Raw genomic sequence first — 15,567 nt, 5'->3', positions numbered from 1 at the left:
AATTTTCTCTGATTTTGCAGAGATTTTCAAATGCCAGGTTCAAAAATGAGGCAGATTTCTCAGAAAAAACTCTTACAGCAAATTCTACCCGAGACATGTATTTTTCATGGATTCACTCACCGTGATATTCTGTGTTCCGAACACACTTCACGTATCTAGGATTCGACAAATATTCACTACAGAGTAGTTAGCATGCGGATTACCGAAATTTCATCCACCATAAAAGGCAGATGTACACCGAGAATCTAGTAATCTGGGTTCGCAGGTTTTTCCTAACGCCAGTTTCGAAAATCAGGCCGATTTCTCAGGAAAAATCTCTTGGAGTGATTTCTAACCAAAGGAAATGTAATTTATATAAAATCTCTGGCCGTGAAATTACGTGTTCCGAACATGATACATGCATAAAGGATTCGACAAATATTCACTACAAATTTGTTAGCATGTGGATTACCGAACTGTCATCACAACACATTGAATATTGATTCTTAGAAGTATTTTCTCAGATTTTGAAGTATTTTCTAAACGCCAGGTTCAAAAATGACGAAGTTTTCGCAGAAAAACTCTCTCGGAGCGAGTTCTACCCAATAGAGAAGTCATTTACATAGTTTCAATCACCGTGAAATTCCACGTTCTGAACACGGTACATGCATCACGGATTAGAAAAAGAATTCTTTAATATGTTGTGAAAATGTGGATTACCGAACTTTCTTGCAACATAAATGCACATTTACACCTGCAAATATTTACTCCCTTTTTGCAGCTTTTTCCAAACTTCAGATTCGATAATCATGCAATTTTCGCAGAAAAATTCTCTTCAAGCTCGTTCTACTCAATAGAATTGTAATTTACATAGTTTCATTACCGTGAAATTGCGTATTCCAAAAGCGCTACATGAATCACGGTTTAAAAATTAAATACTACACTGTTATTAACATGTGGATTACCGGACTTTCATTCACCATTCAAGGCATATTGACACTTAGAAGCATTTTCTCAGATTTCACAGGGTTCTCCTAATGGCAGTTTTCAAAATGAGGCACATTTCGCAGAAAAATTCTCTTCAAGCGAGTCCTACCCAATAGACATGTAAATTACAATGTTTCCTTTACACTGACATTCCGTATTCTGAACACATTAAATGCATCACGAGGTCGACAAACATTTTTTAATGAGTGTGAGCATGTGGATTATCGATTTTTCAACCACAATACAAGGCATATTTACACCTAGAAACATTTATTTAGATTTCGCAGGTTTTCCTAAAGTTAGTTACGAAAATCAGGCAGTTTTCGTAGAAAAATTCTCTTGGTGCATGTTCTATCCAATAGATATCTCATCTTCATAGATACCGTCACCGTAACATTCTGTGTTCCGAAAATTTTACATGCACCACGGATTCAACAAATATTAACTGCTGAGTTCTTAGCATGTGAATTACACGTCTTTAATAACCCATTGAAGACACATTGTCACCTTAAAGCATTTACTCAGATTTTGCAGCGTTTTCAAAACCCCAGTTTCCTAACTGAGGCAGATTTTTCAGTAAAATGCTCCTGGAGCGTGTTGTTCTAACCAATAGATATGTCATTTACATAGTTTTCCTCACCGTGGACAGTCCATGTTCCGAACGTGCTACACACATCATGGATTTGACAAACATTTTAATGAGTTGTGTACATGTGTATTACAAAACTTTCATCCACCATAGAAGGCATATTTTACACCTAGAATTCTCTTGGTGCATGTTCTATCCAATAGATATCTCATCTTCATAGAACCGTCACCGTAACATCTGTGTTCCGAAAAATTTTACATGCACCACGGATTCACAAAATTAAACTGCTGAGTTCTTAGCATGTGAATTACACGTCTTAATAACCCATTGAAGACACATTGTCACCTTAAAGCATACTCAGATTTTGCAGCGTTTTCAAAACCCCAGTTTCCTAACTGAGGCAGATTTTCAGTAAAATGCTCCTGGAGCGTGTTCTAACCAATAGATATGTCATTTACATAGTTTTCCTCACCGTGACAGTCCATGTTCCGAACGTGCTACACACATCATGGATTTGACAAACATTTTAATGAGTTGTGTACATGTGTATTACAAAACTTTCATCCACCATGAAGGCATATTTACACCTAGAAACGTTAACACTGAGTTCGCATATATTTCCTAAAAGCAGTTTCGAAATTCAGGCAGTTTTCAAAGGAAAACTTTTGGAGCGTGTTCTACAAAATAGATATGTAAATTACATAGATTCTCCCACTGTGAAATTACGTGTTTCGAACACGCTACATGCAGAAAAGTTTCGATAAAAATACACTACAGAGTTGTTTGCTTGTGGATTACAAGACTTTCATCACAATAGAATGCATATTGATGCTTAGAAGTATTTTCTCTGATATCACACAGCTTTCGAAACGCCAGTTTCGAAAATGAGGCAGATTTCACGGCAAAAACCTCTGGGAGCTGGTTCTAACCAATAGAATGTAATTTACTTGGATTCGCTCACCGTGAAATTCCGTGTTCCGAACACGATACATGCATCTCGATTATGACAAATTTTCACTACATAGTTGTTAGCATGTGGATTACAGCAATTTCACCTACCATACAAGGCTTACTGAGACTTTGAAGAATTTTCTCAGATTTCGCAGTTTAGTTTTATTGTGAGATTTGAAAATGAGGCAGATTTGGCAGAAAAATGCTCTTGGAGCCAGTTCTAGCCAAAAGATATGTAATTTACCTAGTTTCAATCACCGTGACATTCCGAGTTCTGAACACGTTACATGCACCACGATTTCAACAAACATTCCTTAATGAGTTGTGAACATTTGTATTACCGAACTTCATCCACCATACATGGCATATTTACAACTAGAAACATTAACTCTGAATTTGCAGCTTTTTTCTAATGCCAGTTTTGAAATTGACGAAGTTTTCACAGAAAAACACTCTCGGAGTGAGTTCTACACAATACAGAAGTAATTTACATTGTTTCAATCACCGTGAATTTCCACATTCTGAACACGGTACATGCATCACGGATTAGAAAAAGATTCTTTAATATGTTGTGAAAATGTGGATTAACGATCTTTCTTGCAACATAAAGGCACATTTACACCTACAAATATTTACTCTCGTTTTGCAGCTTTTTCCAAACTTCAGATTCGATAATCATGCAATTTTCGCAGAAAAATTCTCTTCTGGCTCGTTCTACTCAATAGAATTGTAATTTACATAGTTTCATTACCGTGAAATTCCGTTTTCCAAAAGCGCTACTTGAATCACGGTTTAAAAATTAAATACTACACTGTTATGAACATGTGGATTACAAGACTTTCATTCACCATTCAAGGCATATTGACACTTAGAAGCATTTTCTCAGATTTCACAGTGTTCTCCTAATGGCAGTTTTCAAAATGAGGCACATTTCGCAAAAAAATTCTCTTCAAGCGAGTTCTACCCAATAGACATGTAACTTAAATTGTTTCCTTCACTACGACATTCCGTATTCCGAACACGTTACATGCATCACGAATTCGACAAACATTCTTTAATGAGTGTGAGCATGTGGATTACCGAACTTTCATCCACCATACAAGGCATATTTACACCTAGAAGTAGTTAGTCTGATTTCGCAGGTTTTTCCTAACATCCAGTTTCGAAAATCATGAAATTTTCACAGAAATATTCAACTCAAGCGAGTTCTATCCAGTAGAATTGTTATTTTCAGAGCTTCACTCACCGAGACATTCCGTGTTCCGAAAACGTTACATTCATCACGGCTTCGACAAACATTATTTAATGACCGTGAGCATGTGGATTACCGATTTTTCAACCACAATACAAGGCATATTTACACCTAGAAACATTTACTTATATTTCGCAGGTTTTACTAACATCACTTACGAAAATCAGGCAGTTTACGCAGAAAAATTCTCTTGGTGCATGTTCTATCCAATAGACATCTCATTTTCATAGATACCTTCACCGTAACATTCCGTGTTCCGAAAACGGTCCATGCACCACGGATTCAACAAATATCACTGCTGATTTCTTAGCATGTGAATTACACTTCTTTAATAACCCATTGAAACACATTGTCACCTTAAAGCATTTACTCAGATTTTGCAGCGTTTTCATAACAACAGTTTCCAAACTGAGGCAGATTTTTCAGTAAAATGCTCCTGGAGCGTGTTCTAACCAATAGATATGTAATTTACATAGTTTTCCTCACCGTGACAGTCCATGTTCCGAACGCGTTACACACATCACGGATTTGACAAACATTCTTAATGAGTTGTGTACATGTGAATTACACAACTTTCATCCACCATACAAGGCATATTGACACCTAGAAACATTAACAATGAGTTTGCAGATATTTCCTAATAGCAGTTTCGAAAATCAGGCAGTTTTCAAAGGAAAAAACTGTTGCAGCGTGTTCTACCCAATAGATATGCAAATTACATAGATTCTCCCACTGTGAAATTACGTGTTTTGAACACGCTACATGCAGGAAAGCTTCAACAAAAATGCACTACAGGGTTGTTTGCATGTGGATTACAGGACTTTCTCACTATAGAAGGCATATAGATGCTTAGAAGCATTTTTTCTGATTTCACAGAGATTTCCAAACGTCAGTTTCGAAAATGAGGCCGATTTCACAGCAAAAACCTCTTGGAGTGTGTTCTAAACAATAGATATATAATTTACATGGATTCGCTCACCGTCAAATTCCGTGTTCTGAACACGCTACATGCATCTCGGATGCGACAAATATTCACTACAGAGTTGTTAGCAAGTGGATTACAGCACTTTCATCCACCATACAAACATTACTGACACTTTGAAGAATTTTCTCAGATTTCAAACGTTAGTTTGAATGCCAGTTTTGAAAATGAGGCAGGTTTGGCAGAAAAATGCTCTTGGAGCCATTTCTACCCAAAAGATAGGTAATTTCCCTACTTTCAATCACCGTGACATTCTGTGTTCTGAACACGTTACATGCACCACGGATTCAACAAACATTCTTTAATGAGTTGTGAACATGTGTATTAACGAACTTTATTCCACCTTACAGTGCATATTTATACATAGAAATTTTATTCTGATTTAGTAGTATTCTCCTAATGTCAGTCTCTAAAATCATGCAGTTTCCACAAAAAAATCCTCTTGGAGCGAGCTCTACCCAATAGACATGCAATTTACATAGAACCCGTCATCGTGAATTCCGTGTTCCAAAAAAGCTACATGCATCAAGGATTCGACAAATATTCACTACAGAGTTGTTAGCATAAGGATTACCGAACTTTCATCCACCATAAAAGCCATGTTGACAATTTGAAGCATTTTCTCACATTTCGAAAGTTTTTCCTAATGCCAGTTTGGAAAAGGAGGCAGATTTGGCAGAAAAATTCTCGTGGAGCGAGTACTTCCCAATAGAAATGTAATTTACATAGTTTCCCTCACAGTGACATTCCATTTTCCCGAACACGCTACATGCATCAAGGTTTCAACAAACTTTCTCAAATGAGTTGTGAACATGTAGATTACAGAACTTTCATCCACCAAACATGGCATATTTACAAGTAGAAATATTAACTCTGAATTTGCAGCTCTTTCCTAATGCCAGTTTGGAAATTCAGGCCGTTTTCTCAGGGGAAAACTTTTGGAGCGAATTCTAACCAATAGGTGTGTAATTTACATAGATACCATAGCCTGGATTTTCCGTGATACGATCACACTGCATGCATAACGCTTTCTAAAAATATTCACCACAGAATAGATTGCATGTGGCTTTCCGATCTTGCATCACAATAAAAGTCATATTGACACTTTGAAGAATTTTCTCTGATTTTGCAGAGATTTTCAAATGCCAGGTTCAAAAATGAGGCAGATTTCTCAGAAAAAACTCTTACAGCAAATTCTACCCGAGACATGTATTTTTCATGGATTCACTCACCGTGATATTCTGTGTTCCGAACACACTTCACGTATCTAGGATTCGACAAATATTCACTACAGAGTAGTTAGCATGCGGATTACCGAAATTTCATCCACCATAAAAGGCAGATGTACACCGAGAATCTAGTAATCTGGGTTCGCAGGTTTTTCCTAACGCCAGTTTCGAAAATCAGGCCGATTTCTCAGGAAAAATCTCTTGGAGTGATTTCTAACCAAAGGAAATGTAATTTATATAAAATCTCTGGCCGTGAAATTACGTGTTCCGAACATGATACATGCATAAAGGATTCGACAAATATTCACTACAAATTTGTTAGCATGTGGATTACCGAACTGTCATCACAACACATTGAATATTGATTCTTAGAAGTATTTTCTCAGATTTTGAAGTATTTTCTAAACGCCAGGTTCAAAAATGACGAAGTTTTCGCAGAAAAACTCTCTCGGAGCGAGTTCTACCCAATAGAGAAGTCATTTACATAGTTTCAATCACCGTGAAATTCCACGTTCTGAACACGGTACATGCATCACGGATTAGAAAAAAAATTTTTAATATGTTGTGAAAATGTGGATTACCGAACTTTCTTGCAACATAAATGCACATTTACACCTGCAAATATTTACTCCCTTTTTGCAGCTTTTTCCAAACTTCAGATTCGATAATCATGCAATTTTCGCAGAAAAATTCTCTTCAAGCTCGTTCTACTCAATAGAATTGTAATTTACATAGTTTCATTACCGTGAAATTGCGTATTCCAAAAGCGCTACATGAATCACGGTTTAAAAATTAAATACTACACTGTTATTAACATGTGGATTACCGGACTTTCATTCACCATTCAAGGCATATTGACACTTAGAAGCATTTTCTCAGATTTCACAGGGTTCTCCTAATGGCAGTTTTCAAAATGAGGCACATTTCGCAGAAAAATTCTCTTCAAGCGAGTCCTACCCAATAGACATGTAAATTACAATGTTTCCTTTACACTGACATTCCGTATTCTGAACACATTAAATGCATCACGAGGTCGACAAACATTTTTTAATGAGTGTGAGCATGTGGATTATCGATTTTTCAACCACAATACAAGGCATATTTACACCTAGAAACATTTATTTAGATTTCGCAGGTTTTCCTAAAGTTAGTTACGAAAATCAGGCAGTTTTCGTAGAAAAATTCTCTTGGTGCATGTTCTATCCAATAGATATCTCATCTTCATAGATACCGTCACCGTAACATTCTGTGTTCCGAAAATTTTACATGCACCACGGATTCAACAAATATTAACTGCTGAGTTCTTAGCATGTGAATTACACGTCTTTAATAACCCATTGAAGACACATTGTCACCTTAAAGCATTTACTCAGATTTTGCAGCGTTTTCAAAACCCCAGTTTCCTAACTGAGGCAGATTTTTCAGTAAAATGCTCCTGGAGCGTGTTCTAACCAATAGATATGTCATTTACATAGTTTTCCTCACCGTGACAGTCCATGTTCCGAACGTGCTACACACATCATGGATTTGACAAACATTTTAATGAGTTGTGTACATGTGTATTACAAAACTTTCATCCACCATAGAAGGCATATTTACACCTAGAAACGTTAACACTGAGTTCGCATATATTTCCTAAAAGCAGTTTCGAAATTCAGGCAGTTTTCAAAGGAAAAACTTTTGGAGCGTGTTCTACAAAATAGATATGTAAATTACATAGATTCTCCCACTGTGAAATTACGTGTTTCGAACACGCTACATGCAGAAAAGTTTCGATAAAAATACACTACAGAGTTGTTTGCTTGTGGATTACAAGACTTTCATCACAATAGAATGCATATTGATGCTTAGAAGTATTTTCTCTGATATCACACAGCTTTCGAAACGCCAGTTTCGAAAATGAGGCAGATTTCACGGCAAAAACCTCTGGGAGCTGGTTCTAACCAATAGAATGTAATTTACTTGGATTCGCTCACCGTGAAATTCCGTGTTCCGAACACGATACATGCATCTCGATTATGACAAATTTTCACTACATAGTTGTTAGCATGTGGATTACAGCAATTTCACCTACCATACAAGGCTTACTGAGACTTTGAAGAATTTTCTCAGATTTCGCAGTTTAGTTTTATTGTGAGATTTGAAAATGAGGCAGATTTGGCAGAAAAATGCTCTTGGAGCCAGTTCTAGCCAAAAGATATGTAATTTACCTAGTTTCAATCACCGTGACATTCCGAGTTCTGAACACGTTACATGCACCACGATTTCAACAAACATTCCTTAATGAGTTGTGAACATTTGTATTACCGAACTTCATCCACCATACATGGCATATTTACAACTAGAAACATTAACTCTGAATTTGCAGCTTTTTTCTAATGCCAGTTTTGAAATTGACGAAGTTTTCACAGAAAAACACTCTCGGAGTGAGTTCTACACAATACAGAAGTAATTTACATTGTTTCAATCACCGTGAATTTCCACATTCTGAACACGGTACATGCATCACGGATTAGAAAAAGATTCTTTAATATGTTGTGAAAATGTGGATTAACGATCTTTCTTGCAACATAAAGGCACATTTACACCTACAAATATTTACTCTCGTTTTGCAGCTTTTTCCAAACTTCAGATTCGATAATCATGCAATTTTCGCAGAAAAATTCTCTTCTGGCTCGTTCTACTCAATAGAATTGTAATTTACATAGTTTCATTACCGTGAAATTCCGTTTTCCAAAAGCGCTACTTGAATCACGGTTTAAAAATTAAATACTACACTGTTATGAACATGTGGATTACAAGACTTTCATTCACCATTCAAGGCATATTGACACTTAGAAGCATTTTCTCAGATTTCACAGTGTTCTCCTAATGGCAGTTTTCAAAATGAGGCACATTTCGCAAAAAAATTCTCTTCAAGCGAGTTCTACCCAATAGACATGTAACTTAAATTGTTTCCTTCACTACGACATTCCGTATTCCGAACACGTTACATGCATCACGAATTCGACAAACATTCTTTAATGAGTGTGAGCATGTGGATTACCGAACTTTCATCCACCATACAAGGCATATTTACACCTAGAAGTAGTTAGTCTGATTTCGCAGGTTTTTCCTAACATCCAGTTTCGAAAATCATGAAATTTTCACAGAAATATTCAACTCAAGCGAGTTCTATCCAGTAGAATTGTTATTTTCAGAGCTTCACTCACCGAGACATTCCGTGTTCCGAAAACGTTACATTCATCACGGCTTCGACAAACATTATTTAATGACCGTGAGCATGTGGATTACCGATTTTTCAACCACAATACAAGGCATATTTACACCTAGAAACATTTACTTATATTTCGCAGGTTTTACTAACATCACTTACGAAAATCAGGCAGTTTACGCAGAAAAATTCTCTTGGTGCATGTTCTATCCAATAGACATCTCATTTTCATAGATACCTTCACCGTAACATTCCGTGTTCCGAAAACGGTCCATGCACCACGGATTCAACAAATATCACTGCTGATTTCTTAGCATGTGAATTACACTTCTTTAATAACCCATTGAAACACATTGTCACCTTAAAGCATTTACTCAGATTTTGCAGCGTTTTCATAACAACAGTTTCCAAACTGAGGCAGATTTTTCAGTAAAATGCTCCTGGAGCGTGTTCTAACCAATAGATATGTAATTTACATAGTTTTCCTCACCGTGACAGTCCATGTTCCGAACGCGTTACACACATCACGGATTTGACAAACATTCTTAATGAGTTGTGTACATGTGAATTACACAACTTTCATCCACCATACAAGGCATATTGACACCTAGAAACATTAACAATGAGTTTGCAGATATTTCCTAATAGCAGTTTCGAAAATCAGGCAGTTTTCAAAGGAAAAAACTGTTGCAGCGTGTTCTACCCAATAGATATGCAAATTACATAGATTCTCCCACTGTGAAATTACGTGTTTTGAACACGCTACATGCAGGAAAGCTTCAACAAAAATGCACTACAGGGTTGTTTGCATGTGGATTACAGGACTTTCTCACTATAGAAGGCATATAGATGCTTAGAAGCATTTTTTCTGATTTCACAGAGATTTCCAAACGTCAGTTTCGAAAATGAGGCCGATTTCACAGCAAAAACCTCTTGGAGTGTGTTCTAAACAATAGATATATAATTTACATGGATTCGCTCACCGTCAAATTCCGTGTTCCGAACACGCTACATGCATCTCGGATGCGACAAATATTCACTACAGAGTTGTTAGCAAGTGGATTACAGCACTTTCATCCACCATACAAACATTACTGACACTTTGAAGAATTTTCTCAGATTTCAAACGTTAGTTTGAATGCCAGTTTTGAAAATGAGGCAGATTTGGCAGAAAAATGCTCTTGGAGCCATTTCTACCCAAAAGATAGGTAATTTCCCTACTTTCAATCACCGTGACATTCTGTGTTCTGAACACGTTACATGCACCACGGATTCAACAAACATTCTTTAATGAGTTGTGAACATGTGTATTAACGAACTTTATTCCACCTTACAGTGCATATTTATACATAGAAATTTTATTCTGATTTAGTAGTATTCTCCTAATGTCAGTCTCTAAAATCATGCAGTTTCCACAGAAAAATCCTCTTGGAGCGAGCTTCTACCCAATAGACATGCAATTTACATAGAACCCGTCATCGTGAATTCCGTGTTCCAAAAAAGCTACATGCATCAAGGATTCGACAAATATTCACTACAGAGTTGTTAGCATAAGGATTACCGAACTTTCATCCACCATAAAAGCCATGTTGACAATTTGAAGCATTTTCTCACATTTCGAAAGTTTTTCCTAATGCCAGTTTGGAAAAGGAGGCAGATTTGGCAGAAAAATTCTCGTGGAGCGAGTACTTCCCAATAGAAATGTAATTTACATAGTTTCCCTCACAGTGACATTCCATTTTCCCGAACACGCTACATGCATCAAGGTTTCAACAAACTTTCTCAAATGAGTTGTGAACATGTAGATTACAGAACTTACATCCACCTATACATGGCATATTTACAACTAGAAACTATTAACTCTGAATTTGCAGCTCTTTCCTAATGCCAGTTTGGAAATTCAGGCCGTTTTCTCAGGGGAAAACTTTTGTAGCGAATTCTATCCAATAGGTGTGTAATTTACATAGATACCATAGCCTGGATTTTCCGTGATACGATCACACTGCATGCACTAACTCTTTCTAAAAATATTCACCACAGAATAGATTTGCATGTGGCTTTACGATCTTGCATCACAATACAAGGCATATTGACACTTTGAAGAATTTTCTCTGATTTTGCAGTAGATTTTCAAACGCCAGGTTCAAAAATGAGGCAGATTTCTCAGAAAAAACTCTTAGAGCAAATTCTACCCGAGACATGTATTTTTCATGGATTCACTCACCGTGATATTCTGTGTTCCTGAACACACTTCACGTATCTAGGATTCGACAAATATTCACTACAGAGTAGTTAGCATGCGGATTACCGAAATTTCATCCACCATAAAAGGCAGATGTACACCGAGAATCTAGTAATCTGGTTTCGCAGGTTTTTCCTAACGCCTAGTATTCGAAAATCAGGCCGAATTCCTCAGGAAAAATCTCTTGGAGTGATTTCTAACCAAGGAAATGTAATTTATATAAATCTCCTGGCCGTGAAATTACGTGTTCCGAACATGATACATGCATAAAAGATTCGACAAATATTCGACTACAAATTTGTTAGCATGTGGATTACCGAACTGTCATCACAATACATTGAATATTGATTCTTAGAAGTATTTTCTCAGATTTTGAAGTAGTTTTCTAACGCCAGGTTCAAAAATGACGAAGTTTTCGCAGAAAAACTCTCTCGGAGCGAGTTCTACCCAATAGAGAAGTCATTTACATAGTTTCAATCACCGTGAAATTCCACGTTCTGAACACGGTACATGCATCACGGATTAGAAAAAGAATTCTTTAATATGTTGTGAAAATGTGGATTACCGAACTTTCTTGCAACATAAATGCACATTTACACCTGCAAATATTTACTCCCTTTTTGCAGCTTTTTCCAAACTTCAGATTCGATAATCATGCAATTTTCGCAGAAAAATTCTCTTCAAGCTCGTTCTACTCAATAGAATTGTAATTTACATAGTTTCATTACCGTGAAATTGCGTATTCCAAAAGCGCTACATGAATCACGGTTTAAAAATTAAATACTACACTGTTATTAACATGTGGATTACCGGACTTTCATTCACCATTCAAGGCATATTGACACTTAGAAGGCATTTTCTCAGATTTCACAGGGTTCTCCTAATGGCAGTTTTCAAAATGAGGCACATTTCGCAGAAAAATTCTCTTCAAGCGAGTCCCTACCCAATAGACATGTAAATTACAATGTTTCCTTTACACTGACATTCCGTATTCTGAACACATTAAATGCATCACGAGGTCGACAAACATTTTTTAATGAGTGTGAGCATGTGGATTATCGATTTTTCAACCACAATACAAGGCATATTTACACCTAGAAACATTTATTTAGATTTCGCAGGTTTTTCCTAAAGTTAGAAACATTTACTTTAGATTTCGCAGGTTTTCCTAAAGTTAGTTACGAAAATCAGGCAGTTTTCGTAGAAAAATTCTCTTGGTGCATGTTCTATCCAATAGATATCTCATCTTCATAGATACCGTCACCGTAACATTCTGTGTTCCGAAAATTTTACATGCACCACGGATTCAACAAATATTAACTGCTGAGTTCTTAGCATGTGAATTACACGTCTTTAATAACCCATTGAAGACACATTGTCACCTTAAAGCATTTACTCAGATTTTGCAGCGTTTTCAAAACCCCAGTTTCCTAACTGAGGCAGATTTTTCAGTAAAATGCTCCTGGAGCGTGTTCTAACCAATAGATATGTCATTTACATAGTTTTCCTCACCGTGACAGTCCATGTTCCGAACGTGCTACACACATCATGGATTTGACAAACATTTTAATGAGTTGTGTACATGTGTATTACAAAACTTTCATCCACCATAGAAGGCATATTTACACCTAGAAACGTTAACACTGAGTTCGCATATATTTCCTAAAAGCAGTTTCGAAATTCAGGCAGTTTTCAAAGGAAAAACTTTTGGAGCGTGTTCTACAAAATAGATATGTAAATTACATAGATTCTCCCACTGTGAAATTACGTGTTTCGAACACGCTACATGCAGAAAAGTTTCGATAAAAATACACTACAGAGTTGTTTGCTTGTGGATTACAAGACTTTCATCACAATAGAATGCATATTGATGCTTAGAAGTATTTTCTCTGATATCACACAGCTTTCGAAACGCCAGTTTCGAAAATGAGGCAGATTTCACGGCAAAAACCTCTGGGAGCTGGTTCTAACCAATAGAATGTAATTTACTTGGATTCGCTCACCGTGAAATTCCGTGTTCCGAACACGATACATGCATCTCGATTATGACAAATTTTCACTACATAGTTGTTAGCATGTGGATTACAGCAATTTCACCTACCATACAAGGCTTACTGAGACTTTGAAGAATTTTCTCAGATTTCGCAGTTTAGTTTTATTGTGAGATTTGAAAATGAGGCAGATTTGGCAGAAAAATGCTCTTGGAGCCAGTTCTAGCCAAAAGATATGTAATTTACCTAGTTTCAATCACCGTGACATTCCGAGTTCTGAACACGTTACATGCACCACGATTTCAACAAACATTCCTTAATGAGTTGTGAACATTTGTATTACCGAACTTCATCCACCATACATGGCATATTTACAACTAGAAACATTAACTCTGAATTTGCAGCTTTTTTCTAATGCCAGTTTTGAAATTGACGAAGTTTTCACAGAAAAACACTCTCGGAGTGAGTTCTACACAATACAGAAGTAATTTACATTGTTTCAATCACCGTGAATTTCCACATTCTGAACACGGTACATGCATCACGGATTAGAAAAAGATTCTTTAATATGTTGTGAAAATGTGGATTAACGATCTTTCTTGCAACATAAAGGCACATTTACACCTACAAATATTTACTCTCGTTTTGCAGCTTTTTCCAAACTTCAGATTCGATAATCATGCAATTTTCGCAGAAAAATTCTCTTCTGGCTCGTTCTACTCAATAGAATTGTAATTTACATAGTTTCATTACCGTGAAATTCCGTTTTCCAAAAGCGCTACTTGAATCACGGTTTAAAAATTAAATACTACACTGTTATGAACATGTGGATTACAAGACTTTCATTCACCATTCAAGGCATATTGACACTTAGAAGCATTTTCTCAGATTTCACAGTGTTCTCCTAATGGCAGTTTTCAAAATGAGGCACATTTCGCAAAAAAATTCTCTTCAAGCGAGTTCTACCCAATAGACATGTAACTTAAATTGCTTCCTTCACTACGACATTCCGTATTCCGAACACGTTACATGCATCACGAATTCGACAAACATTCTTTAATGAGTGTGAGCATGTGGATTACCAAACTTTCATCCACCATACAAGGCATATTTACACCTAGAAGTAGTTTTTCTGATTTCGCAGGTTTTTCGTAACATCCAGTTTTGAAAATCATGAAATTTTTACAGAAACATTCAATTCAAGCGAGTTCTATCCAGTAGAATTGTTATTTTCAGAGCTTCACTCACCGAGACATTCCGTGTTCCGAAAACGTTACATTCATCACGGCTTCGACAAACATTATTTAATGACCGTGAGCATGTGGATTACCGATTTTTCAACCACAATACAAGGCATATTTACACCTAGAAACATTTACTTAGATTTCGCAGGTTTTCCTAAAGTCTGTTACGAAAATCAGGCAGTTTTGCTGAAAAATTCTCTTGGTGCATGTTCTATCCAATAGATATCTCATCTTCATAGATACCGTCACCGTAACATTCTGTGTTCCGAAAACGTTACATGCACCACGGATTCAACAAATATTCACTGCTGAGTTCTTAGCATGTGAATTACACATCTTTAATAACCCATTGAAGACACATTGTCACCTTAAAGCATTTACTCAGATTTTGCAGCGTTTTCAAAACACCAGTTTCCAAACTGAGGCAGATTTTTCAGTAAAATGCTCCTGGAGCGTGTTCTAACCAATAGATATGTCATTTACATAGTTTTCCTCACCGTGACAGTCCATGTTCCGAACGCGCTACACACATCACGGATTTGACAAACATTTTAATGAGTTGTGTACATGTGTATTACAAAACTTTCATCCACCATACAAGGCATATTTACACCTAGAAACATTAACACTGAGTTCGCAGATATTTCCTAATAGCAGTTTCGAATAATCAGGCAGTTTTCAAAGGAAAAAACTGTTGGAGCGTGTTCTACAAAATAGATATGTAAATTACATAGATTCTCCCACTGTGAAATTACGTGTTTCGAACACTGCTACATGCAGAAAAGTTCGACAAAAATACACTACAGAGTTGTTTGCATGTGGATTACAGGACTTTCTCACTATAGAAGGCATATAGATGCTTAGAAGCATTTTCTGTGATTTCACAGAGATTTTCAAACGCCAGTTT

The sequence above is a fragment of the Camelus ferus genome, chromosome 12 (assembly GCF_009834535.1).
Source record: "Camelus ferus isolate YT-003-E chromosome 12, BCGSAC_Cfer_1.0, whole genome shotgun sequence".
In the NCBI taxonomy this organism is placed as follows: Eukaryota; Metazoa; Chordata; class Mammalia; order Artiodactyla; family Camelidae; genus Camelus; species Camelus ferus.
The sequence above is the reverse complement of the archived record's forward strand: the minus strand, read 5'-3'. Positions refer to the sequence as shown.